The sequence below is a fragment of the Felis catus genome, chromosome D2, assembly GCF_018350175.1.
Source record: "Felis catus isolate Fca126 chromosome D2, F.catus_Fca126_mat1.0, whole genome shotgun sequence".
NCBI classification, from domain to species: Eukaryota; Metazoa; Chordata; class Mammalia; order Carnivora; family Felidae; genus Felis; species Felis catus.
In genome coordinates, this window is record NC_058378.1 from 75,581,135 (window position 1) to 75,608,709 (window position 27,575).

At 52.4% G+C, this 27,575-nt stretch overlaps 1 protein-coding gene and 1 long non-coding RNA gene across 3 annotated transcripts in view; one reads left to right on the top strand and one right to left on the bottom strand.

Moving 5' to 3' along the window:
- Positions 1 to 27,575, top strand: part of GRK5 (G protein-coupled receptor kinase 5) — a 217,169-nt gene that overhangs the window by 113,991 nt on the left and 75,603 nt on the right. The gene's annotated exons all lie outside the window — the stretch shown is intronic.
- Positions 9,349 to 14,693, bottom strand: LOC109492727. The gene is made up of 3 exons (XR_002736949.2): positions 14,612 to 14,693; positions 13,499 to 13,604; positions 9,349 to 12,118 (listed from the first exon to the last, which is right to left on the bottom strand). It is a non-coding gene; the product is annotated as an uncharacterized LOC109492727 (long non-coding RNA).

A 27,575-nucleotide genomic window follows, 5' to 3' on the forward strand; every position in this document is an offset into this window, starting at 1 on the left:
AGAGAGAGGGAGGCACAGAATCCGAAGCAGGGTCCAGGCTCTGAGCGGTCAGCACAGAGCCCCACATGGGGCCCGAACTCATGAGCCGTGAGATCACTACCTGAGTCAAAGTTGGATGCTCAACTGACTGAGCCACCCAGGCGCCTTTTGATTTTCTTTTTTCGCTCAGATATTTTTGTTCTCCCCTGGGGATGGAAAACAAAAAAATCTTAGTCTTCCCAAATCCTGGAATGATTGCTGATGGGTCTTTTTTTTTTTCTCTGAGTCCTTTTAAAAGACCCTGCTTTTCTCTCCCCTTCTGGGCCCCGGCTGGCCTGAGGGGGGAGGCATAGGAGAGTTGAGAGAGGGGTGCATGCTTCCAGCTGTCATGCTGGCCCCTTCCAGCTGTCAGAGCCTGATTGGCCAGGCAGAGGTGGACACAAAAATGGATGCTGCTCCGGGACTTTGGCTGAGCCCAGCTTGGAGCAGAGTATAGAGCACAGAGAATGGCTTTGCCCAGAGACCCCAACATCAGGCTTCGGTGTCGGCCTGGGAGCGCCCAGCCACTGTTGGCACCGGGCTTATGTCTCAGGGACAAAGCTCCTGAAGGGCTAACCCAGCTCAGTCAAGTCTGGGGGGAGACAACAGTGGGGGGCATGAGCTCTGGTGTCAGAGGGACCTGGGTTTGGCGAGGCTCGATTCTTTACTGACTGTGACTTTGGACAAGTGATTTGCCTTCTCTAATCCTCAGTCTCCCTACCTGCAAAATGGGAATAGGAGGGTCGCAAGGAGCAAATGAAGAAACGCACCGGGAGGGCTCTGCAGAGGGTCTGGCACACAGCAGGCACGCAGACAGCGAAGCTGCCCTGTCACTGCTACCACCGCCATCATGTCGGCAACAGTCCTGCTCAGTTCGAAGCTTTGTTTCCTGGTTCCCCTGTGGGTGGTGGTTGCCAGGTCCTGCTGGGCTTAAGTTTATCTGTTCATTCATTCGTTCATTCATTCTGTTATGCCCTTGCTCTGTGCCAGGGATCTGGGGAGCTGTCAGGTGGTGGAGAGCTGCTTTCGGGAGTGGCTCCTGGCATCACGGGCTGGGCCACCTTTATTGCCTTTATGTAACCTGAATATCACCGCTTTCCCCTTAGCCTACTTCCATCCCTCAAAGCTCTGTTTACCAACTCTCTGCAGACCTTAGAGGTTCGGGATGGTACCCCGCCCCCTGAACGAAAGCCACCTTACCCATCCCTCTGCATCCGGGCAGGAGGGGCCTCAGTCAACTCAGACACATGGGGTGATAGCCAGTTCCAGCCATGAACCCCTGTTCAGCTTTTACTCTGGGCAGGGCCCTGCCAAGGGTCCCGAGGGGGGAGGTAAGGAGGTGTCCTTAGTTGGGAAGACAGGGCAGAAAGCACACACGTGATGCTGGTTAACAGCCGTGTGAAAGTGGGCAGCTGTCAGATGTTGGTCTTCAGTACCAAGTGCATGGAGGTGGGCCGGGACGGAAAACAGACATCTCTGCAGGATGGGAAGGTGGTAGAAAAGGAAAACTTTTGGAGTCAGCAGGCACAGCATCGTACAGCCGGCAAGCATTTCCTTTCCTAGGCACTTACTGCGGCCAAGAATTGGGCTATTTGCTTTACAGACACACACTCATTGAATCGTTATGAAACCCCATGGGCCAGGCGCCATTTCCCCCACCCTCTATTTTATGAATAAAGATGCAGAGACTCAGAGAGATTTGTAAACTGCTCAGAGTTACAGAGATTTGGAAGAAGCAGAGCCCAGATTCAAACCTGGGCCTGAGTCAAGCCTATGCTGGCCGTGGATCCCCACCATGTTGGGCACGCTTTCCCCATGACAGTAGGGCACCATGGGGCACCTTTGGGGAGTGATGTATGCACCGCTTCGACGGGCTTAGTGCAGACAAGTCATGAGGGAAAAGGTCCAAGGGAGGCTGCGTCAGGCCCGAGACACCATCTGTGCCTCTGGCCTGAAAGGTTAGGTCTTTGTCCTACAGGTAGTAGGGAGCCACTAAATGTTCCTGTGAGAGCCCCTGCAGCAGTCTGCAGGGTGAGAACAGAGAACGAAGGGGAGCCATGGACAGAGCAAGCAGGGCTTTCAGAGTGATATGAGATCCATTCGCTTCTCCAGATATTTATCATTTACTTACTGTGTGCCGGGGAGAAATGAGACAGCGCTTCTCAAGTGGCCAGCCAGGACCTGAAATGTAGCATAAATGGCCTCCATTCCTGGGGACGCTCTTCCATAGCTCAGGTAACACCATGGGAGGCGGGAGCCGCTGGGGCTTTGGTCCCCTGTGGTGTCAGGCTGGGAGCAGGTTTCTCTGTGACGCTGGGTCACAGGATGCCTTTCACACCACCCTTGAGGTCTCTGCTTTGGCAGCTGTTTCTGCTGTCCACCTGTCTCTTCCTCCCTCTTTTTAGAGGTGGTTCCTCGCTCCCCTGCTGTCGGTTCCCCCCACCGCCCCCCCTCCACAGGGCCTTTTGGAAGGCAGCAGATGGGCACGAATGTGACACTGGCTGTCTCTGAGAGACCACCTCGGGGGCCACCAGGTGGGGCTTTCAGGGCACGTGCTAACCGGGGTTCAGGATGTGGGTGTGGGTGCAGAGGGGGCTGTCCACCCCGACAGCCTCCTGGCTGCCTCTTTGGGCCAGCCGGCCATGAGACGTATTCTGTTAGGGCTTTTGCTCCCCTCCATTCCCATCTGACTTTAACATGGAAGGGATAGTTCTCAGCCACGCTTACCTGCTGCTGGGTTAACTTCTCACCCATTCCCACCCTGCACCCTTCCTAGATTTCCATGTCCCACAGTGGCTTTACCAGCCTCACCAGGTAGAAACCTCAGAGTTCCTGTCCCCACTCAGTTAGGTCAGCCCCCTCTTCTCCATCCTACTGCCCTGACACTCCTTACCCTGCTGGGACTGATGCAGCAGCCTCTCCATTGGTCCACTATTAATGGCTCATTTCTTTTCCCTTCTTGCCCATCCAATCTGACCTTGTTTGCTGACTTTAGCACTTAGAAGCTTCTTAACTTTTCTGAAGACATCAGAGCTGAGACTTCTAGCATCTGGCTCACCCACTGTCCATAGGATAGAGTCCAAGCCCACAGCCCTAAGGCAGGGCATCTTACCAAGCCTGGCCTCTGCCCCCTTAAAATGGCTCACTGACTTGCTATATGAAGCTACCCAGAGTGGTCCTCTCCCCAGCCCCAGAGCCTTCGGGCTTCTCATGCCTTTGAGTAAACCTCTACCAGCATGGTGGTTATCAGCACGTCACAGCACAAAATCCCTGCTTTTTATTTACGAGCTGTGTAGCTTCGGGCAATTTGCTTAACACCCCCCCCCCTTGCAAAAATAATAATGATAATGATAGCCATCACTGACCATGTGATAATGATAGCCATCACTGACCATCATTTATCATGTGCCAGATACTGTGCCCAGCACTTTGCATTGCCTCTTCGTACCTACCCCAAAACCCTAAGAGAGAGGTGTTTTTAGGCTTCTTTGGCAAATAAGGAAATCGGGGTTTGTGGCAGTGAAACCCCTTGCCTAAGGTCACACACCACTCAGAAGCAGAGGCAGACTCAGGTCCTGTCCTCGCCTGGTCCTCACCTGTAGATACGGGGACCACTCTGGAGGTGGTCTCAGGGTTGCTGGAGACTTTAAATGCAGGGACACGTTTGGGAACGTCTGTCCAGTGCTGAGCACCCAGGCCCTTGGTAAACAGGTTTTCTTCCTGCTTCTGGCTTTGCTCAGGCCACATCCTCTGTCCTCCTCCCTACCTGGCCAGGTCCTATCTCCAAAGTCAATGGAATAACCACCCACCCCCTCCACCCGGGCCCTAGAGTGTTCCACACATGCCGCCACCAAACCCTGGCCACGGGGAACAGAACTGGGCTTCAGGTGTCTATTTTCCTAGAAGGTGCGTGACACCTTTGTAAGCCCTGGCCCTCCCCTAGTGCCTGGGCCTCCGTGGGGAGATGGGAAAGTGTCCACAGAGCCAGCGAGTCAGCAGAGGAATCTACGAGGATGGGGAGGGAGGAGCGGAAGATGAGAAGCCACTGTCATGCAGGGACCCGAGGAGTGGTCCTCTGGAGCCCATGCAGCTGGACACCTCCCTCCACCCCTGCCTGGCAGTCCTGTCCTCCCACCTTCACGATCTGCCGTTTGGGGCATTTGCTTGTTATTCCCTGACTGTGACCTCCTGGGTCAGAGTTTTCATTTCCGGGGACAGGAAGGAAAAAGCCCCATGGGGCTGGGTTTATGGAGGGTGAACACTCTTCTGTGGCAGCTTCCTGCCTGTGGGGCCCTGTAGTCGAGCCTTGGCCTCATGGCGCTGGCTGCCCCGCTCTGGGAGTGGCCTCAGGTCTCTGTGGGACGTGTGGGCTGGAGCTGTGAGGCTGAGCACCTGGGCCAGCTCGCCCGCCACCTGCCTGACCGTCAGACACCATCAGAGGGGGCTAGCTGGCCGACCTGTGGGCCCTGCTCGGAAGGACTGGGGGGTCCTCGCTGTTCACCCAATCCCTGGGCCCTGGCTGGGGCCCTGGTGAAACCAGCTCACCAGGGAGCTCAGTAGAATGAGCCGGTCTTTCTTGTTGTCTTTTGCACCCCTCTGAGGACACAGCCGGCTGGGCTCTCTCTCAGGCTAGAATCTTTCACCCAGGAATGGAAGGCAATTGGGCTGATTGGCTGTCCATGAGACTCCCTCTCCCCACCTCAGCGTCAAGGTGTAGTCCTGATTTCTGGGAGCCATTTCATTTTGGTTGACTGCCTCGTCCTGAGGCCTCAGGTACAACCGTGACCCAACTTATGTGAGAGGAACCTCGGCTTTTGTTATCTGTTGCTGTCCAGCCTTCTGGAAGAATCTGCAGGGATTCTTTCTTGTTGATAGGACACAGTGTGGCATTTGTGATCCATCCCTGTATTATGTGAGTGAGTGTGTGTGTGTGTGTGTGTGTGTGTGTGTGTGTGTATGTCTCCAGATTAAGTACCCTGAAGGCAGGCTGCTGGCTGTCTTGTAGGCCTCCCACCTCAACAGATGTCAGGGAAAATGACTCTGACCCGGAGACAAAACTGGCAAGAGACGGCCGTGGTTATGGTAGAGAGTCTCCTAGGCCAGAAGCTAGACCTTTCAAATTCTGTATGGCCCCTGATTATGAGTCACACTGCCTCCCTAAGGCTCAAAGAGAAGGGACTTGTCAGGGCCACTGGCTGGTGAGTAGGAGAGCCTAACCCAAGGGTCCAAAGAGGCAGTGTGTGTGCAGGGGAAGGGGGAGCTGCCTCTGCTTCTGCCTCCTGCTGAGAGGGTCCCAAGGGTTGTAAGGCTCGGAGAATCTCCCCAGGAGCAGCTTTGATCTCTTCCATGTTGGTTTGCAGCAGGAAGTAAGCTCAGCCCCTCCCTTTGGCCACTGAGCTCACACGTCCTTCCGTCCTGGTGGCTCCTTCCAGGTGGCGGTGCCAGTGCCTGGAGCTGAGGATCCACGTTCTGGTCCAGTTTCCCCACTAACAAGTTAGGATTTTTCTATAATGTGAGAGCTGGAAAACCTCCGTCCTGTGTGAGCCTTACTGCCTCGCTGCCAGGTGGGGAAACTGAGGCCCTGCAAAAGGGATGGACAGGGCAGGCTGGAGGCTGAGGATGTCAGGAAACAAGGAGGAAGCAGGTCTGTTGGCTTTGTGGACCCAGGAGGTGCCTGGCAGTTCCCAGAAGTGGCATCTCGCATGTGGGGCGTAGGGCTAGAGCTGGGAGAAGCATTTCTGGGCCTGTGGCAGGAAGGGACTCCGCGCTGGTCCCTGACCTCCTCACATCCTGCCTTAGAGGTAACTGCAGGGCATATAGGCAAGGCTCTGCACTCCGATTTAGGGAAGGCCTTTCTCCTAGGCTCCGAACCTTCCCTAGGGGACGAGGACAGCTTGGCAAGTGGAGAGGACAGCCTCACTTGTTCCTGTGGGTGTGGCCAGGGGATGCCAGGTGACACTGTCCTTTGTCCCATTCTGTTCCAGCGTCTCTACCGTCCCTGCTACTTGAGGGAGGGCAGAGTGATGCCCCCCGCCCCCGGGAGCTCTTCGCTTGCCCACCAAACTTTGCCTGCCTGCCCTCGTGGACAGGGGCTGAATCTCAGTCCCCGGTGCCCCCGGCATGTAGCCAGTGCCTGCACACAGTAGGTGCTCGTGGTCTGTTTACTTAATGAGGAGCCCTGAAGCCTGGTTTTAGTTTCTCCTCCCCGCCCAGCACCACCACGAACCACCCACCCGTGTCTCTCTTTGTTCAAACTGCGAGGAAGCCCACAGCCAAGTTTCATGCTGAAAGCATAGCGCTCCTGCGTCAGATGTCCTGGGGGGAGCTCATTTGATTCTCCCCTCCCTCTTCGCTGCTTATTTCCTGCTCTTTGTCTTTCATTGAACAATTGAAACGTGCTTTTATTGGGACACGCTGTGGGTCCTTTTTGGAAAGTAAGCGAGCAATAAATAACTCCGTACATTAGACATGAAGAGGTGAAAAATCTTCCTGCTGCCCCTGGGAAGCGCGTGTGTCTGAGTCCTGCTCCTCCTCTCTGCAGAGCGGGCAAAGTGGCAGCCGTCCTTGCTGGCTTCGAGGAACACAGGAGAGGACTGTATTATGACAGGCCAGCGTGCCGGGCTGTGCCAGGCCAGGGCCTGCCCCGGGGCTCTGCGAGGTGGGGTTGCTCAGGCAGAAAGATGCAGTGGGCCTCCACGGAATTGGCCATGGGACAGCCGGCCTGGAGGGGCTCCGAGCTTGCCCAGCTGGGCACAGCTGGCCAGCTCCCCGTTTTGGAGAAACTGGCTGAGAGCTTGGCTAGACAGGCCATCGGAAGGTGCCCCGGAGGGGAATCAGACATCACCAGTTGCAGCACTGGTGGCAGGCCAACTATGTTTGATGCGTCGCTGTGCTTTCCCCTTCCTGGTAAAGAGACACAAGGACCGAGCTTCCACAGTGAGCCCAAAGGGCAACATTGTCCAAAAAAGGAGATAGCTGGATTGAGAGGTATAAATAGGAGTGTGTGTGTGCTGGGGGTGGGCCGGGGGGTGCGGGGAGCAGATGACAGGACTGTTCTGCTCACTCCCTCGGCCACCGCAGGAGGGCTGCTCTTGAAGTCCTGGCCACCACAAGAGATAGATTTTTTTTGAGATGTCGGCAAGGGAGGAGAGGCGAGCTATTCCCCACCGTCCTCCACTCCCCTCCCCCCTCCCCTTTGCTCTCCCCATGCCCTGCCATCACAAGAGAGAGAGTTTGAGAGAATGAGCTCTAGGTGGAGAGGTTAAACATAGTCTGTTTGCTGAGTTCAGAGGCGAGCTCGTGTGGGAAGGACACAGGGAGGGAGCTGACGGGCTGTTAGCCCTGGGCCGAGGCTTCAGTTACAAAGGCAAACAAAAGGAAGACGGCAGCTACAGGCAGGGGCTTTGGGAGGCGGGCTGAGGGGATGCTGTGTTAGATCATATTTCTGATGGTTCTGGAAGGACAGCGATGTCTTTAAAACCAGACTAGGCTCCTTCTTTGTGTTTCCACTTACTCGCTGAACAGCCTTGGGCAAGTCTGTCACCTTTAGGAAGCAGTTCCTCACCTGTACTCTGGAGTAAATAAGTAACACCTCCTGGCATCTCCATGAACTTCAACTAAGACCCCTGTGCACAGGGCGGGCCCCTGCAGGGTGGAAGGCATCTCTCTGGAGCCTGAGATGGTCATCGGCAGTGGGTGTGGGGTCTGTCTCTCTGCAGTTCTGCTGACAGCCTCTCCAGGGCCTCTGGCCGGCAGCCGATTATTTTCCCAGTTGGGTCTGGATGGGGAAAGCCAGCTCTCCCTTCGGGGATGGATTCAGCTGCGGTACCTCCTATGCCTCTGAATTTCAGGGTTTCCTATGATCCTCAAAATCACCACCGGCCTGTGGGGCTCACTCAGGCCACATGCCGCTGGCCGTTGCTCTGAGTGTGGCTGTGTCCCTCCCCGTGGAGGCAGCGGGCTCTTCTCACACCCCCTGAGCGCACGCCGTCCCCCAGCAATCCTGCGGGAAGTGGCATTTTCCTTCTCAGATCAGGCTTCCGGAAGTTGCCTAAGTTGCCGGTTTACAGGCAAGGCCTGGATGTGACTTCGTACTGCTGCCCCTCCGGGCTTGATGGTTGTGACGACCACCCAGCATCCTAGCCAGGATGGGGTGAGGACGCAGTGCGGATGGGGCCGGAGGGTCGAGCTCATTCCTGCCGGATGAACTTCCCGCCAGGCGGGCATCCTCCAGCTCTCGCATGTAGTCTCTGGTCCTTTGGTCCCAAGCAACCTCCTGCCTACACCTGCCTCATTTTTTTCAGTCTGCCATTTGGCCACGGAAGGTGGAGGTGGTAGGAGAAGTGAGTTACCGTCCAGTCTGAATTGGCGTGGATCTGCCAAATGAAACATTTTCCTTATGCCCCAAAACAGTTTGCTTGGTTACTCCTTAACAGGCCAAGTGCACTATTTTCCGTGAAAACATTTCCACCGTTAAAGAAGTATCTCTGACCCAGAAGCTGGGTCCTGCTGCATCCTTGTTACAGCTCACATTTTATTTGGGATCCAGTGTTTTCATAATGTCACCACCTCTTGCTTTGCATAAGGACTACACTCCCTGATGGAAATATTTTGCAAGAATGTATTCAGCTGTTGAGGAGGTGCAAAACTCCTTCAGAAGGTCCTCTTTGTCCAGCTCAGAGAAGGACCCCTTTTCTGTGAAGTCCCTGCCACGTTTCACTGGCCAGTACGGGTCTCTCCAGGGCGTCATGAAATGGATCAAATCCCATCACAGCAAAAGCCATTTAAGGTTCATGGAAGTGTTTGTGGAAACAATTGCAAACTCCTTTGCTGACAGCCCACTTCTTACGTGTGATTTTTTTTTTTTTTATGGAACATGCACCCAGCACAGCAGAAGAATTTGGATGGCCCTCAGAATGTGCTGGAATGGAATTTGGCTGGGCTCTCCGATAATGGCTGCGAGAGAATGTTTTCCTGCTCATTAGGCAGATATTCAATGGACTTCCTTTGTGTCCCGGATGCTGGGTTAGTCAGATACAAGTGCCACCCAGGCCCCATCTTCAAGGAACCTGGTTGATAGGGAACAGAAGATATATGTACACTTCATTCCTCAGTACATCACAATGACATTAGGAAGGGTGGCAGTCACCTCTTGGTGTGTGTGATGATTGTAGATAGCACACTGAATTGTGGTTATGCATTGTAAAAAAAATTTTACTCTTTATTTTTTGAGAGAGAGAGAGAGAGCACAAGCAGGGGAGGAGCAGAGAGAGAGGGAGACACAGATTCTGAAGCAGACTCCAGGTTCTGAGCTGTCAGCATAGAGCCCAATGAGGGGCTTGAACTCACGAAAGCGAGTTCATGACCTGAGCCGAAGTCGGATGTTTAACCGACTGAGCCACCCAGCTGCCCCGTGGTTATGCATTTTTTTAAATGTATGTCATAAAAAATACACAGTAACAGCAGTAATTTCCCATATATAATTGCTTAACAGGTAGGAGGAGAGTCCATTAACACCCAAGTTAAAGAGAAATATCGAGTCAGTGCTATAGTAATGGGAACTGTTGCAGTTGATAGATTATGGCAAAGGTTGTGGTGAAAAAAAAAATCACAACAGTGGCTTACAAATGGCTGATGGCTACAAAAGTTAGGGTCATGTTTATTGTGTGCTGATGGAATGCCAGGGGCTTTACCTATATTATGGTCCAAGCCTCAGGAAGCTCCCGAAGACGGTAGTGTTTCCATCCCAACTGACAGCAGATGAAACTGGGTCTGAAAGAGGTGAAATGATTTGCCCGAAGTCACATGACTAGTGAGTGGAAGAACTTGGATTTGCACTCTGGTCTGTCTGGCTCCTGATAATAAATTCTTAATTGCTATACTAGAGGACAAAGTACTGCAGTTGGTCAAATAAAGAAGTGATTTTTCCCTCCCTCGGGTATAATCCAAGAAAACTTCCTAGAGGAGGCAGCCTTGACTGAGTGGTAGGATTTAGCAAGGGAAGTTTTGGTGGTAAGGCAAGTATCCCATGGATTAGATACCCATGATTACTGGCTGGATGGTTTGAACAGCACATTTTTTCTTCACGTAAATGAAGTCTGGAAGTAGGCCGTGGATTGGCAGTTCTGTGTCATCAAGGACCCGGGTTCCTTCTATCTTTCTGCTCTACCAGATACCTCATGGCCTACTACGGCTGATGCAGCTCCAGCCATCACATTCTTGTTCCAAGCAGTAGAAAAAAAGAATAGAAGGAAAAGGAAAAATGCACATTTCTCTCAATGAGTCAATGACCTTGAAGGAGCTTTTCTGGAAGCTGAACCTAACAGCTTGTCCTCATCTCACTGGCCAGCTCTGCTTCTGAGGGAGGCTGCCTACTGTGTGTTAGGCATATGCAAGTGGAGGACAAACGTTCTGTCCTCGAGGCTCTTCCAGTAGACTGAGCTGCTTCCAGTTTGAGGCGTTAGAGGGATCAGCAGTTGAGTGGAGAGGAAAAAGCTTCCTCTGGACTGGAACTTGCTTTTGGAGTGGTCCCCGGAAGCTTGGTCTGTTTTGGATTATTCAGCACGTTCATTTGGTGTCTAATTGGAGTGTAGAGTTGCAGCAATTAGGCTGCCTGAGGCGGCCCCTGCCTGCCATCCCATCAGCGCCTTTGAAAAGACAAGAACCACTCTTGAGTACAAACGAATCCAGCTCCCCAACCTTCCACCCTCCAGAGCAATTAGAGCAGGAGCCACAGAGCCCGCTTTTCACTGAATCCTGGGCTGTGATTTAGAGCCCAGCGTGGTGCTCACAAGCCCCAAGGTGGGCATGGGGTGTTCTGTGCAGCTCGCGGGCAGGTGTGAGACCTGGAAACCGCAGCCTGCCTGGTACCACCCTCCCGGCTCAACACCCCCACCCCTACCCCGGCCCTGGGGGCTTGAGTTTGCTTTTCACTTCTCAGCTCTCAGGGGTGCGTGCTGGCTGGTTGCCGGGAATATCAGGTTTGGAGCGTTCTTTAAAAATCAGTGATGCTCTTGTGAGTTGCCAAAGTTGTCCTGGGACTCGTTCATAGACCGTCGATCCTTATTCGTGTGAGGCCCTCTCTGCTGGGACTTGGGTTCTTTGGGGTCTGAAATGCTCTGTTTTCACTTTTGGGGAATCAGGTCGTCAGACCATGGAAAGGTTAGGGCTAAAATGGGTGCGAGTGGGGGGGGGATCAGCCTCCACGCCTCCGTGTTCTTGACCAGAAACTTGGCTGCAGGCTGGTTGGAGGCAGAACTGGGAGAGCAGGCTTCCGCCCTCTGGTGCTCTGTCTCTGTTCGGTAATTACCTCCAAGCAGATAGTATTGTAGAGGCTGGAGAGATGCTTTCCTACGGCCTTAGAAATCAAACCGCTATTAATATGCTAATTACAACCATTTGTATTTACCATCAAAGCAGGTCCTGGAGAGCTTCTCCTCAGCAGCATTATTAGACATTCTGTTCTTGAAATAGAAAGTCCATATTATTTTTTAATGAAAGCTCTAAATCCAGAGCTTCCCTCTGTTCTGCCAGCCCCTTTCCTTGAATTTAGCGGGCCCAGCCCTGGGCTCCTGAAATGAAGGCCAGGTGGGTGGAGGGTGAAGACAGATTGATCACCTCACAAAGCAGACCAGAGCTCAAGATGTCGGTTAGATGCTGGGGCCCTGCAGTTCCCAGGTCAGTTACCTGCTGATGTCATCGTACGTGTAAGCATTATTTTTAGCAGTGGCTTCTCTCCTAAAACCAGTCCTACTGGATTTATTTTTAGACCGGATGATGCAGGTGCTGTTTGGAAAATGTCTGTTTCTCCCCATATCACTTTTGTCCTGGAACTACCCAGTTTATGAGGAAAACAAAATGGCACCCGCAGCCAGGGACAATACAGCTTCTTGTTTCGGAAACAGAGGGATGAGGGCCTTATTTGCTTTGAGGGTAGATTCCAGGGAATCCATAGCTCTTGACTTTCCAAGGAGCTGTGTGGGACAGGAGCCCCCTCTGATCTGGGGGCTTTCATTCACCGGCAAACGAGAGAGTGACTTCTTGTTCCACTCATGGATTGAAGATATCCCATGAAGGTTGTGGGACTTTTCTAAAGAGTAGGCTGTAGATTCCAGAAGAATAATACATTAGCTATGGTATTTTATAAATCTAACAAATATTTAGACCTAATGTGCCAGACCTAAATGTGCCAGACCTAAATTAGAAATTTAGGAATGTTCCACCTACTACCAATGAGTGATGTAGTGAAATAAAACAAACATCATGTTCATGGATTCTGTAGATCCAGAATTCAAAGAGAGTAAAGCAGGGATGGCTTATTTCTGCTTCATGTTGTTCAAGGCCTGAGTGCAAGACTTGAAGGTTGGAAGACTAACCCACTTATACGTCTGGCATTTGATGCTGGCTGTTAATGGGTCCCCAGCTCCTCCCCATGTGGCTTTACCATGTGGCCTGGACTTCCTCACAGCGTGGTGGCTTATCCCACGGGTAAGCATCCCACCAATGGAGAGTGAAGCAGGAGCTACATCCCTTTTGTGACCCAGCCTCAGAAATCACAAAGCATCACCTTCGCCACATTCTACTCATTGGAGTAGTGACAAACCCCTACCCAGATTCAAAGAGAGGGAACAGAGACACCAGCCCTTGTCAGGGGGCGGGGCCTCAGTCACATTGTACGAAGAGCATATGGGATATAGGTATATTTTAAGAAGTATAAGAGAGACTTGGAAATATGAACAAGGAAGAAGAGGCTATAAAAATGGCAAAACATATAAAAGGTGAGGAAGAAAACTTTAAAAAGCGAAGGTGGAATAATCAGAATTAAAGCATTTGAAACTCTGTCTTTCGGAAGCAAATACTGATTAACCTCAGATTTGTTAAGAACAGACAGCAAAATTTCAAAACTGATAGAGTAGCAGTTTCTAAATGTGAATTGGGACACTCCGGGGTCCCTGAGACTCTTTAAGCAAGATGGAAACTGTGTTCATAATGATACATAATAACCCATAACGGTACTATTCTCTTTTTTCACACTTATTCTCTCACAAGTGCGGAAATTTCTAGAGCCCATTTGACAGAAGATGATATCATCACTTGAACAGCTAACAGACTATATATGCTTGTGTATTCCTGTGTTTGCATTTTTTCTCAATTTTATTTTCTAATATGGAAAGTATTAATAGATATAACCCACATAAACAGAAGCAGATGGGGGGGGGGGAATGTTGATAATTTCTAGAGGTGTGACAATTTCCTGAGGCCATGAAGTTTGAGAACCTCCATTGTAGGAGAGGGCACAAAAGTGGGAGGAAACAGAGACAATCCTTGTGAAATATCATTTCCTGGGCTCTGAGAAACAAATGGTGGTGATTGTTCATTATAAGTTATTCTTGTATAACTTCATTCATAGTTATTCTTCACTCTAAGATAATTCAAGATAGAAACTTTTAAATCTAGAGGACTGATGGAGAACGGTACTAACCTGTGTGCAGGCTGGAGAACAGGGACCTGGAAGAATTTCAGGACTGGGTCGTGTTCATCCTGTGTTACAGCGACACCTACTGAACACCGGGGATATTGCAACCCAGCTGTATGGAACAAATGACCGGCAAGAGTAAATACTGTATTCATACCAAAAAGGACATAGAAAAGAGCAAATTCTGTCAGGCAGAATATGACATCATAACAGGCATAGACAGGCATTCTTAGACAAAACAGAGGGCAACTCAAAAAAGACATAGTGAAATTTCCATTGCCTATGCACCCTCTTCCTCGGTTAGATGGAAAATTAGTGGTTTCAACTGGGAGCCCAGGGCAGAGCCTAATATCAGAGCCACCTTGGAGCATTTAAGAAATAAATAGTTCTAAGGCTTTATGGAATCAAGAGTCTCTGGGCCCAGAATTTTATAATTTTAAAAAGTTCGCCAGAGAATGTAGTCCTAGCTACAATATCTGGCCCAGAATGGGTCTGCTGACGATGGTTTCTGTCCCATAGGAGCCATGTCAGGGCTGGACAGGCTGAGCTATTCTGGTGTCAACCCCAAGCTCTTCCACTGGTCCCACTGCCGTATTCCTTCCACTGCTGTCAATGCCCAGGTTTGGAGCTCCAAGTCCTTGGACTTTAGACCGTGTTCATGCCTCTTGATTTCTGGGGTCCTGTCTGATTTCCAAGTTTGATCTTGCTCAAGTCCTGTTTGCCCGATGCCCTATCAGAGTACCCCCTTTACTATGCCTGGGTGTCTACTCCCAGCATGGCCTAAATCCAAATTTTGAGACACTTTGGGCCCTTCCGGCTCCTTCTCTCTCCTTTGATCCTAGGCTTATTTCCATTTATGCCCCAGAACCATCAACACGGAAGGGTCTAGAATCGAGAGAACTATCAAAAATAATAAAAACAAACAACAAAACTGAACCCCAGCCCTCTGTGTGCCAAGGCCTAGCCTAAGCCACCACTGACCCCTCTTGTCACAAGCTTTCAACACAGCCTATGGGGGGATTTGTCTTCTCGTATGAGAACCTTTCTCAAAACTGACAAAAGGAAAAAGGCTTTGCTTTACTGAAATTTGCACGGCCAGCCCTCCCTTTCACAACCTACCAGTTCCAGGCTGTCTCATGATACCTCCACGGCTTTGTCAGCAGAGACCCAGCCCTAGGACAAGGAGCTTCCACGCCCACAGAAGAACAGCATGTGGGTGAAACCTGGCTAGGGAAGTGAAAAATTCTTAATAACCAGTGGGGTGTGAAAGGGGGTGGTGGCCAACCAGAGCCCAGAGCCCAGGCGGAGTGAAGTTGATGCCAAATGCTTCGCCCTATCCAAGGTAATGAAAGTGATCTGAGTGGTGTTTTTTTTCCTTTTAAATGACAGAGCAGAGCTGGCTGGGGAATAGGGTTTGACCAATGTAACCATAAATGTAGGCGAAGCTTATTTATACTGTGAAGATAAAGCAGCGAACGGGAGACAGGGTGGGCTGTGGCCTTCCACTGCGTTTGGAAGCTGTTCCCTTTCTCTGGGCAAATTCCCTGAAGTCTGAGACCATCCCAGCACAAGGAGGAAGCGCCTTCGGAAGGACCTGTGTCATGTGTGCAGATCTGCCCCCGGGAGATGGTGGCTGAGGCACACGTGGGAGTGGCTCACTGAGGTGCCTGCACTCTGGGAGATGTTGCAGGGGCTGTGGCCCGTAACAGGGAGGGCGTCCCTCCAGCCCTGGTGGGGAATGTTCCATTCTGGTGCACACCTGGCTGTTCTCCAGAGATCTGTGTCCTGAAATTCGTTCAGTGTTAGCGATAGCAGCTCAAACTCGGCACCCCTGTGCCGGCGCCCACCATTTACTGCTCTGCAGGTGTTTCTTTCCATGCGAGCAAGGGGCCCTTGGTTCCCTGCCGGCCACTCACCTCCCTGCCTGCCACAACATCCGCATGTGGGTGGCGGGTGGGTGGGGGGATGCTTCTTCACGCATATGCCCTGGCCCCTTGGGGACTGGATTTTAGATGGGTGTTGAGGCAGCCTTCTGAGCCAGGCTGGGCAGTGTCTGCTGAGGGGTTCCCATCCCCTTGGGGTGGCTGCGTCAATGACACCTCAAGGGGAGAGGCCTCAGCGTGGAAAGTATATGAGCTTTGGACATTGCTGCAGATGGCCTGGAATGCTTTGGCCCCTTCTTCCAAGGCCCCGGCTGATTTCCCCATTGTGCAGTGGGAAGGAGCAAAGGGCCAGCTCTCCCCAGTTCCTGGAGCACCAGCCAGTGTTCTGGGGTCAACAGTGGTGAGGGCTGGGAGGCAGCATTCCGGGGTGGCTGCCCAGAGGGCATGGCTGGTCCTGACTTGGGTGCTGTGCCCACTGTAGCAGGTGGCTGTCACTCCCACGAACAGCAGGGTTCTCCTTGCCATTGCTCAGCTGATTGTGCCTGGTACAAAGCAAATGCTCTGCTTATGCCAGCTGCCCTGATCATGTGATCTGTCTGGGGTCACCCAGAAGGTGAGTGGTGGGGCCAGGATTGGCCTCATGTCCATCTCACGACCCGGCTCAGGCCCGCCTACCCTGCAGTGGGGCCACCTTCTCCCTGGACCTCCATAGGCGTCTCAGGGAGGCAGGGTAGAGGGTCAGTAGCTCCATTTCACAGACCAGGAAACTGAGGCCAAGGGATTTGTCACAGATCACTGAGCTTATAAATGACAGAACTAAGCCTCAAACTTTGCTCTTTTTTTTTTTTTAATTTTTTTTTTAACGTTTATTTATTTTTGAGACAGAGAGAGACAGAGCATGAACGGGGGAGGGGCAGAGAGAGAGGGAGACACAGAATCGGAAACAGGCTCCAGGCTCTGAGCCATCAGCCCAGAGCCCGACGCAGGGCTCGAACTCACGGACCGCGAGATCGTGACCTGAGCTGAAGTCGGACGCTTAACCGACTGCGCCACCCAGGTGCCCCAAACTTTGCTCTTTTGATCACCCGCCCAATATTAGCCACGACTCAGGTTGCCATGAGAAAATGACACAGGCTCAGGGGCTTTAACAACAGAATTTATTTTCTCACAGTTCTGGAGGCTGGAAGTCTCGGGATGGGTTTCTGGTGAGACCTCTTTTCCTGGCTTGTAGATGGCTGCCTTCCTGCTGTGTCCTCACAGGGCCTTTCCTCTGTGCTCATGGAGAGAGAGACAGCAATCTCTGGTGTCTCTTTACCTTCCTATGAGGACACCAGCCCTCCAACTAGGGCTCCATCCTTAGGACCAAGTTTAACCTTTATTATTTCCATAAAGGCCATATCTCCAAATACAGTTGCTTTGAGGGTTAGGGCTTCAACATGGTAATTGTGGAAGGGGCACAATTCAGCCCATAATATACCCTGAGCCCCTTTCACGGCTTTGAGCCCCCATATCACAGCAGGAAATAGGTGCTACTACATATCAAGGTACTCGTTTTGGAGTGGTTGTGCTGGAGCCTAGAAATGCGTTTGGGCCAATCTGAGAAGGCTTCCTGGAGGAGGAAGGGTGTGTGTGTGTGTGTGTGTGTGTGTGTGTGCGCGCGCACATATGCTAGACTTGGGTAGCATGTGTACTTAGGGGGAGTCTAGCCCACTTCAGGGAACCCCATATACAGTCCACCCCAGTAACTCAGATGAGCTGTGGCTATTTCCCAGGAGCCACTTTCTCTCTGTGGCCATGGTAAGAGGGGACCGTCTGGTTCCTGCTTGGCCCAGCAAGGGAGCTGTAGCTCCATTCAGCCAATCAGGTGGCGTTTCAGGTCTTCAATGTGAAAGGGAGTGGGATTCCAGGTGGGCGGGGAGGGGCAAAGGCAGGCGGAAGTAGAGCCAAGAACCTGTGGAACCCCCTCCAGCAGAGAGAGACATCTGCAGGGCAGGGTGGTAGCATGTGGTGGCCAGGCCCCTGCCACTGTGGTCTGGCTGCTGGGAAGGCCGATCCTTCCGTCAAGATGGACTGTGTTAGGACAGCATTGTGTGCACAGGCCCTTGCCGTAATCTCTCTTCTTCACCTCGTGTCTGTCCTCTGCCCTGAGACTCATACGCCAGATTCAGCTGGTAAAGGGAGTCCTCACTGCCAGGTTTAGAAAATTGAAATGTCTGCAGTGTCTTTGTTTCTGGAGTGAGGACAGTGTTCTTGGGGCAGGAGTGTGGGTTCATGCACCGAGTCCTATGTGGGGTCCAGAGAAGATCCAGGTCCCAGGCAGGGTTGCAGAAGGTATCAGCAAGGAGGCTGGGGAAGCTGAGGAGGCTGGGTGGCTAGGCAGGCTGGGCTGGGAGGCTGGGGAGGCTGGGAGGCCAGGGAGGCTGGGAGGCTGGGAGGCTGAGGAGGCTGGGGAGGCTGGGGAGGCTGCTCTTTTGGTGGAACTTCCTATTTCTCACATTTCCTCCATGAAGTCCACAAGACCCATCCCTCCCCCAAAGTAGAGTCTGTGAGCCCATCCATACTGGGGGTGCAGAGCCTGGTTTTGGCCTCTCTTGTATCTGTCCCTCAGCTTAGCTCACTTGGGCCCCTGGTGGGCTCCAAAGGTGTTCAGTAAGTTGCTTTTTTCAGAGTTTCGACCCGAGCCTGTCTATGAGGGAAAACTCCATCCTGAAGTACCAGACGTGGTTGCATCCCCCTCGTCATGAGAATATTTATTCTCCCTGCATCTCCCATCCCTTATATTCCTCCTCTGCACCTGGCCCAGGGCCCTTTGCTCGGGGTCATGCTCTGTTCCCAGGCCCTGTGTCTCCCTGGGTCTCTCTTCTTCCCTGATGGAGGCCCCGAGTGTTTCTGAGTCTGTGTGTCCTTGCTTCTCTGGTGGGAAATGGTCGCTTCCTCCTAAGGGAAGAGCAAGTTGCTGGCTTCCCTCTGTTTCCCAAGGGTGAGCCTCTCCACTGCCACTTTATGACCTTGGGCAAGTCCCTGAGGCTGGCTGTGCCAGGGGGCAGTACTCTCCACCCACAGGGTAGCAGTAAGTGAGAGAGTAGAGTCTTAAAGCATTGGGCTCCTGGTAGGTGCCAAGTACCCGTGCGCCCACTACGGTTTGAGTGTTCCGGTGTCCGGCTGGTGACCGTGACCAGATGGCCACACACACGTGTCAGTGTATGGCCTCTGCTGCTGTCTGACTGTCTAGGTGGAGAGGCCTCATCTTCATCATGCTCGAAATCATTCCCTTCTTCAGTAAGCGCCAGCCACCGTCCGTTCATCCGTGCTCCCATTTCTGCGAGCCGGCCTTGCACCAGGCTTTGCTCTGGGGAGCACAGTTAGGAATCCGACCGAGTGGGGCTTATGCTCCATTTCCAGGCAGCAGGCGGGGAGGGAAGTAAATCAAGCAATCTTACCCAGGCCGATTTCGAAGATCACCAGGAGCCCAGGTGTTGAGTGCCAGGAGCCCGGACTAGGGGCCCATGCTGGTGCCCAGCACCGGGTGAGGCTCAGAGGGGATTCAGAGTTGAAAGGCAGCTTAGCTCTTGGAAGCATGGGCTCCAGCTGCAGGCTGCCCCCACTCCATGCTCTGTGACCATCAGAGGCAGTGATCCTGCAAGAAGGAAGTCAATATTTAAAAAAAGGAACGTCAGTTCTTAGGAAGCCCTTAGTTGCCCTGTATACAATCTTGCATTTAGCCACTGACATAAAGCCTGGGGTCAGAGACTGCCTGGATGTCTTCCCCTTGAGTACACACACCTCACCCACCTTCCCAGGCAATATCGGCCCAGGTGCTGGTGTGGCCAGCTTGGGATTGCCCCTTGCCTGTGTCCTTCGGAAACCCTAGAGACACATGAGTCTGATGTGGCCGGGAACAGGGGCAGTTTGCACAACACATGCATCTTGGGAAAACAAATGTGGTTCTCCATGTGCTCCCTGGAGTTCCTGGAACCAGAGTGTTTATTTTATGTAATATACAGCAAAACCAGTTCTGTTGACTTCAGAACCTTCCAGCATCCGAACGATAATTTTTCCTCAAATACTCTTTCAGTGTGGATCACTCAGAATATCGTAGGGAAGGAAGACTGAATTGTGTTCGCTGGGGAGGAAAAATGTTCTGCATCTCAGGCTACCCTCTTTCGAAATGAACGCAAGCTTTTTGAGACTCGGGTGCCTTAAATCCATCAGGGAAACAGTCGTGCACGTGCTCACGTGGAGGGCCTGCCAGAGGAGCAGAGGGCCCCTGGAGCCTTATAACGGCAACCTGGGTCATGCCGAGGGAGGCCGGGTGGGTATGTTGTGTGGGAAGCAATGCCACACGGTCTCCCACTCTGCGGCAAAGGAGCATCTGAAACAGTGCTTGATTTAGATGAGGCTGAAGTGGGCGAATATTGGTTCTAGTTAAGCACTCTGTGGCCATGCGTGTTCACACTCTTTCCTGGCTAAGCAGTGAAGGGGGTGGGTGCAGCGGATTTGGACAGGAGTACCGGCGGCGGCTGCTTATGACAACGGTGGATAGATCGTATTTACTGAGGGTCTAGCGTGTGCCAGGCACTGTGCTAAGCGCCTTGATTGAGCCGTACCTATGAGGTAGGTCATTGTCTCATTATCTCCGTTTTAGGACCAAGAAAATGAGTCTCAGGAAAGGTCATACAGCTAGTAGGTGGCTGGATCAAGCAGCCTGGATACAGGTTCTGCTGCTATAGCCAAGACCCAGGCTAACACTGGTTTAAACAAGGTGGAAGCTTATTTCTCTGTCCTGGAACAGTGCTTGGGTAGGAGCCTAGGGCTGCTATGGAAGTTCTGTATGGCTATTCAGTTCCAGTCTCTTCTGATTGTAAGGTGTTTCCTTCTTCTTCATGGTCCCAGGTGGGACCCCACAGCATCTGCCTTCTAGGCGTGTGTGTCTGTGGGAAGGGGGACAGTGAAGGAAAAGGCACATGCCCTTTCCCTTGAAGGGCATAACCCGGAACTAACTTGGAGCCTTTGCTTCTGCACACATTCTTTTGACAACTTGGTCGTATGGCCACACCTAGCTGCAAAGGTGGCTGGGAAGTGAGTTCCTGCTTCTGCCTCTCACCTCTCCACTGCTTCTCATCCTGGAGGAGTTCTAGGTTAGCTCCAAGGAAAAGAGCCCAGAGCTGGACCGGCTTCTTGGATGCTTGGGGTAGTAGGTGTTTCTGGTGATCACTTGATCCTCTGGCCTAGCACAGCTCAGGGCATCAAGTAGGTGCTCAGTAAATTAATCTTAAAAGAAGAGTGGGGAAGGGCGTCCTGGCCTGTCAAATCCAATCCCAGCTAATGAGTTGGACAAAGCTGGATGCAAGTATGAGGGAGCTGGAAACTTTGGGGACAAACTACCAGGAGGCAGCCAGGTCTGGGGGGGATTCCCTTCCACAGTGGAGCTCTGGAGCTGTTTTGGTCTGGATCAGAGGTTCAGGGTATCCTCTTGGCTCCCTGGCTTTACCCCAACCGTGAACAACGTCTGTGAGCTGTGCTTCAAGTTGGAAATTTGATTCCGAGCCCCTTTGGGAGGAACTGGATTCCTTCGTAGTGGTGGACACTTGGGTTGTGCCACGTACATTCCTGATTCGGTTCCAACTGTGCATAGGTCCGGTTTGTCAGCTGCTGGCCCCCAGGCGGACCCTGTCTGTAAGGAAGGGTCTCAGCCTCCCTCCTGCGGGCCTCTGGTCGCCTACTTTAGCTGGCCCTGACTCAGCTAGAGCAAAATGCAGTTACAGGCTCGCCTGTCAGAACCCAGGTCCCCACTACGAAGTCCTCGGAGGCTTTCTGGTACAGCATGCTAAGAGCTGCTGAGAGTTCCCCTATCCCTTTTACCACTTACATTTTCTGAGCAAAGCTTCTTTCCGTGCAGGTGCTCAGAAGGAAAAATAAGTAAGCATCGGAGGTTCCAGAGTGGAATTTTTCAATCATCCGAACATTGTTCTTGGCAAGGAATAATTTAAAACGAACAGCCGTTATGGGTTACATTTTCAGACCAGTTAGAAATAGGAATATTCTCTGATCATCCCAGTCACTTCTTTTTTTCTGTTCCCAGTTATCTGTCTTGTGCTGAGTCGCTGAGGAGGATCCCTATTAGGCTTAACAGCGGTTAAATATTTGTCAAACTGTCTGTCACGAGCCTGGCAGCCAGAGGGAAGGGAAAAAGCATTAATGGAGAGCCGAGCTCCAGGCTGAGCCGCTGCTTACGTGGTCTAGACAGCTAAGAGATACGTGGGGCCCTGAAAAAAGAAAGAGAGAAGGGACGAAAGAAAAACATGTGCTTTTGGGTCCTGCATGCTTTGATTCTGTACTTGGATGTACAGAAAAAGAAAGCTTCCGTTGAAAATAAGTGGTTTTTGGCAAGAAGCAGTGCTGCACGCTGCAAATTGATTGTGCTCTTCTACTTAGATAAAAATGAAAATGCATGAGGTATTTTGCTTTTTCTCTTCTTGACGATTAAAAGCCTCTACTTGGCTCCATGCAGAGACGGCCCTTGAAGATTTATATGAGGCACCTGTGTGGCATCGATTACAGGTCTTCAGGCTGCCAGAAGCAGCTACACTTGCCCGCGCACAAAATGCCAGATCCCAAGAGGGACTTTTAAAAGACTCGACTGGGCGTCTCTGTGCCAGGCCTGGGTGGGACGCTTGGGTGAGGGTCTTTGAGTTTTCCTAGACGACTTCCGCTCCCTGATCACTATTGGAACGTCCGAGGCGGCTGAGCGAGCCCTGAGGTGATGGATAAGATGAGACCCTTTCCCTACCCGGGCCTCAGTTTCCCCACCTGGGAGGTGAGGGTGTCAGACTGGCTTTCCTCCAGGTTTCCTGCAGAGTAGATGGCCACGCTCTGCAACATGCCCTTTCTCCAGCTCTGACATTATTGCATTGTGAAGGGGGGCCACGTCAGGGCTGGAAAGGGGCTCCATTTCCAGTATGGCAGCTCCATTCGTTAACTTGACCCAGCACAGGGAGGAATTTGGAAAGAGGTATGTTAGGACATAGCCAATGGCTAGCAAATTGATGAGTTAGGTCGTTAATGTATTCTATTCATTCACTCGTCGAATGTTCCTGCGCCACGGCTCCAGCCAGGCTCGGTGCCAGGTGCTGGGCTTTGCAGGGAACAAGGCAGCCTGGCCCTGCCTGCTCCAAGTTGGGTCTGGCCCTGCTTGGACTTCTGTCCTGTTGGCTTAAGGACTTGCCTCCGTGTAGGTCCAAGCCCAGGAATGTGCTATGAAATGCAGTTCCAACACCCTATTAAAAGCCAAGCATTTACTTCTAGACACCAAGGACTTTAAGACTTCTATCTTCAAGGAGCAAGGGATTTGTTTTGACAAAAGAAGTATAAACAGGATCCCAGTGAATAACTTTTCTCATGGCTGCTTCTGCTTCAATCAATCCTATATTTATTGGTGACCTCATAGTGTCCAGACTGTCCCAGACTCTACAGAGCATCCAAAGGGGGTGGCAGCGGAGAGAGAATTTACAGTTTGCGGCTCAGCCGAAGAGGCAAGGCCAACTCTGGGGATAAGAGCCCGAGGAATGAGACAGCACATAAGTTACGTGATCACAGGTGTGCTGCAGGCCTCGGAGCTGAAGGAGCTCAGAGCCAGGGAGGGGACAGCATACTTGGATCGGGTGTTCTGGAGGAGGAGAGGAGAGAAGGCATTCCAAATCATTCTCCTGTGCTGGCCCAGCCCGCGGCGTGTAACTGTCCAGCTGATAGCCGGCCGCTGAGCTGTCATGGCTTTTCCAGTACTTCGTGTGTGGAGGCTGGAGCTCCCAGGCTCAGCGTGCAGAGCAGCCCTGGGCCCATGATCGTGGGACGACCCCTGGCCATAGGGAGGTCCGGGTTACAGGGGTGCCCCATTCCCCATGGGCCCCCCAGAAGCTGCCAGATGGTGCCACCGGTGAGATCTCACCCCACTTCTCGGGGTCTCGGGTCCTTGCCTGCTGCCGCTGTGGATCCCTAGAAGCTAAAAGTTCCAGAACAGTTGTCCCACTACCAGGAAGAGCTGAGTTCAAATCCTGCCTCTGTCATTTGCTGCTCTGTGGCCTTGTGCTAATCCTTCTCTGTGCCTCTGTTGGCATCTAAAAATAGGTTGATCATAGCATCCTTTTCATAGGCCTATTAGGAGGACTGCAGGAAACAAGCATGTAACATGCCTAGCAAGGTGCCTGGGATACAGCAAGCAGCCCATTCATGTCAGCTATTATTGTTCCTACTATCGTCATTATACATCGGGTGGCAAAGTGGGAAAGCCTCTGCCTGGCCCGGAGGTCATCTCTTTCTGGAAACTAGCTCTGCCAAACACTCTAAAAGTCCATGTCTAGAATCCTCACCCCCTTGAGCTATAGCTCAGCCAAGCATGCTGAATCGAGACTGCAGCTTTCTCTGTGTTAGTTTCTGCAGAAACAACATGCCTCTCCCGTTTCTTGTCTGTAACATGGACATCGGGTGAACTCTGTGCCGTGAACATCTTCCCCGCTCTAGCCCCTCGTGCGTCTGGGGCTGACTTAGGCAAGGACGGCTTGATGGGAGCTGTTGACGCGGTTTCACGTTTAATTGCCAAAAACCTGGATCGGGTTCCAGCGGGCCAAGCCCTCCGGGGAAACAGTTTAGGTGCGTCATGTGGCTGGTATTCTGGGAGGTCATAAGGTGCGGCTAGAGGAAACCAGTTTACCTGCAAGAAGGCCCCGGGACCAGAGAATAACTGTCACCTGACATTCATTTTCTGCATCCCAAGAATGAGGACCTAGGAGCAGGTATTACAGAAAGGCAGGTTTGACCTCACAATAAGAATGGACTCTTAACATGATGTTGACAAAGGGCACTGGACACTCTGCAGGTAAAGTGCTTCCAGTTCCTGGAAGTGTACAAACTCGGGTCGGCTGAGTCTCTGATGGGGCTCATGGCAAGAGGCTTATTGTAGCTGGGGGTCTTCAGACCCTGAGACGTCACGACTTTCAGGAGGTCATCAGTTGCTTCCACCTTCCCGGGCATTCATTTCTCAAGTGACCTTGGCCAGCACAGCTGTGAGCCTCACTGGGCCCTGGCCCCCGGCCCAGGAAGAAGCAGCTGCCTCTCTGTATAGAGGCTGCTATTTGCCTTGGCCCCTGCTTGCCCAGCCATTTCCTGGCCCCGCCCTGCCGTGGCTTTTGCTTCATGAGCTCATAGCTCCAGGTGAAGCCAGTCCCTGGGGCCCTGGATGGCGCAGCCCTGGAGTCTTCAGGGCCCCCACACCTCCCAGGCCAGCACAGCTCACAGTAAGGGTGGGCCAGGCATCGCCATCCAAGAGTAAACCAGAAAAGCCCTTGAGAGAGACTGAGGCACAGAGATGGGGGAGTAACAACCCCCGGGCCTCATGGCAAAGTGTAGTGGGCTTTGATAGAAACCAGGGCTCCCGGCCCCCAGACAGCACCCTTCCTGGGCCTTCTGGACATTTTGCCTCTAAGCGTGTGTTTGCTCTGTTCCTGCGCTGGTCACAGTGCAGATGTGGGTGGGAAGGCAGCTTTGTGGGCTGCAGGCCCCCGAAGGTTGTGTGCTCTACTTGGAGTTCCGATGTTGGAGAAAGGCCCCATGCCCCGTGGTGTCTCCATCCCCACGAGGCTCCTCACAGGAACTGCCAAATTGGGAGTTCATTTAAGCTCCGCTCATTCATCAGGCTCACTTTGTCGAAGGGGAAACCAAGGTTCAGGGACAATAATAATGGGTCTGAGGTCATAGAGGGGTCAGAGAAGGTGCTGGAGGCAAAGTCCAGTCCCCTGGCCCCATTCCTATGGCTCTGGCTGAGCTTTCCGGAAAGCAGGGTCGAGCAGGACCCCACGTTCAGGCCCACCTCACTTCTGGGGGCTCTGGACCCACCCCGGTGTCCCCTCCGAGCATAGCATGCAGCCTTGCCTCGGCTCGGGCACCCTGAGCGCTTTTGTTTCTCTTGGACTGAAGCCCTGCTAGGAGCGACTCTGTCCTCTAGTTCTACAGGGGGACCTTCATTTCTGGCAGATCAACCACTGGGGGGGGTGTCGGGGGGCAGGGTGTGGGCCCGAGACGTCTACTCCCCTGTTTGGCAGCCAGTGGCCTCCACATCACATTGATTTGTTCATTCCCTGGTTCCATCTTTTGTCTGTTGACACATACACCTGCATTTCTGCTCCAGCCAGGCACTGCTCCAGGGGCTGGGGCTGAAATGTGAGCTCAGACCTTACAGTTAACACAGAGCCGGAATCACCCCGGGAGCTTTAAAAACCCCTGACGCATCTCCAGAGATTTGATGCAGTTGGCCCGGGTGTGGCCTGGGTATTTCAGTTCCTAAAACTGCCTGTATCTGCATGGCAATTTTTTTTTTTTTTTCAAGGAGAAAAGAGCTGGTAGAAAGAATGTGACTGTAGAGAATAGCATCCTCAGGCTGGTTGTGGGCAGAGTGGGGCAAGGGAGGGCCTTGGGTCACAAGGGAGGGACAGCGTCCACCATTGGTGTTGCTGTCCCGGTGGCCAGCGCCACAGCAGGCCTGGCACCAGTCTCCAGAAGGTTGCATCGCAGGCCACTCGGGGTGAACACGGAGTGCCCAGAAGCACCTGTGTGTGACCCGGGTCCTGCAACTAAAAGGGGGACATGTCTGGTGGTTACAGCTCCTTTGCTTCCAAGGGCCTTCTTGGTCTCAGTGATTTTGTAGCTGTGTTTTTAGAACAGGTGCTTTCCCCTCGTTTGCAAAAATACTGAAAATCTAGACACATAGAAAGAACCAGAGGCCACACATCGGCGTGTCTCCCGTTCTGCCGGGAGCTTTTCAGGAGCTACCACGGCTGATATACCGGGGGCCTTCCTGCTAATGCCCTTGGTTTGCCACGCTCAGCTAGTGCTAGCGTGGAAGGAAGGCTCCCAGTCACAGAGCAGTGGGCTCACAGCATAGAAGAGGGCTCGGAGCACAGTGGTTCGGGACTCTCATCTGGTGGTGGCAGGTAGAGGAGCTGGGCCCGGAACCCGGGTCCCAGCGCGGCCCCCGACTCTTTCCAACGTGCCACCCTCACCCCAGCCACTGCCTGCACAGTGTCTCTGTCCACCTGGCTGCTCCCTGGGTCCACCTGCACCACCCACTCCTCCGCTCCCCCACCCAATTCTTGGTTTCATCACCACTGCAAGGGAATATCTAAATTGTTTGCTTTTCTCGGCCTTGAGGATAAGGGAAAGGTCATTGCCTGACTCTGGGGCCCCATTATTGCCCTGCGGCGACGGCATATGCTCTGTGTCCTGTCCAGCTCAGCCCGGCTCTTTCCCAGACTCGCAGTAAAACTCGAGACCAGAATGAGGGGGACAAGAGGCCCAGGAAGACGGGGCTTGGCTTGGGTGTGTTTGTGTAATGTGCCATATGTCATTTTCTTTTCACATAAAAACATCTCTGTTGAAGCAATAGGAACCCGCTCAGCTGACCAAATACCAAATGTTTCCCTTCTCCTCTCTTGCTCCTTCCAAGAGGTGGGCTGTGAGGAATGGCCGTTATCCGTGATGCTATCTTGCCTTTCAAACGTCAGAGAGCTTTTTCCTTAGAGCAGGCACTTGATTGTTTTTTTCCAGCTTTGGCAGGAATTTTTAAGAGAAAGCTCTCTTCAAATCACTTTTCTGTTTATTGTTGTAGACCTGGGGTCTGGCAAAGTGAAGGGCTCGTGGCCCCTGCCTAATCCACTCTCCTCACATCTGTTTTCCTAAATTACCTTAGGACACATCAGCGCCTCCCCACCCCCCGAAAAAAACCAAAAACCTAAAAACAAAACCAACCCCCAAAACCTGGTATTTTGGAAAAAACAATGTTAAATAAAACAAAATGAAACAAAATGAAGTAATATAAACCTCCAGTTGGTAGAAAAATGGCTCCAGAAATCGCCTTTGGGGCTCCCCCCACCCTCCAACCCCTCATGTACAATAAACATGTGGTTTCATTTCCAAGGGCTCCGGTGTTAGCGTTTCCATTTCCTCAGGAAGCCGCCTTTCTTGCTCTTACTTCTGAAATGGAACGTGCATTTTCATTGGCCCAAGTTCAAGGAGCGCCTGGGGCAACAATGAAAACAGTCCCAAGCAGGTTTCAGTCAGCGACACCCCCCCCCCCAAGCTGTGACTTCTCCTTGCTCCCCATCCGTGAGGGACAGAGGCCAACTCTCCCCGCCGGGGGCAGAGGGTGGCGG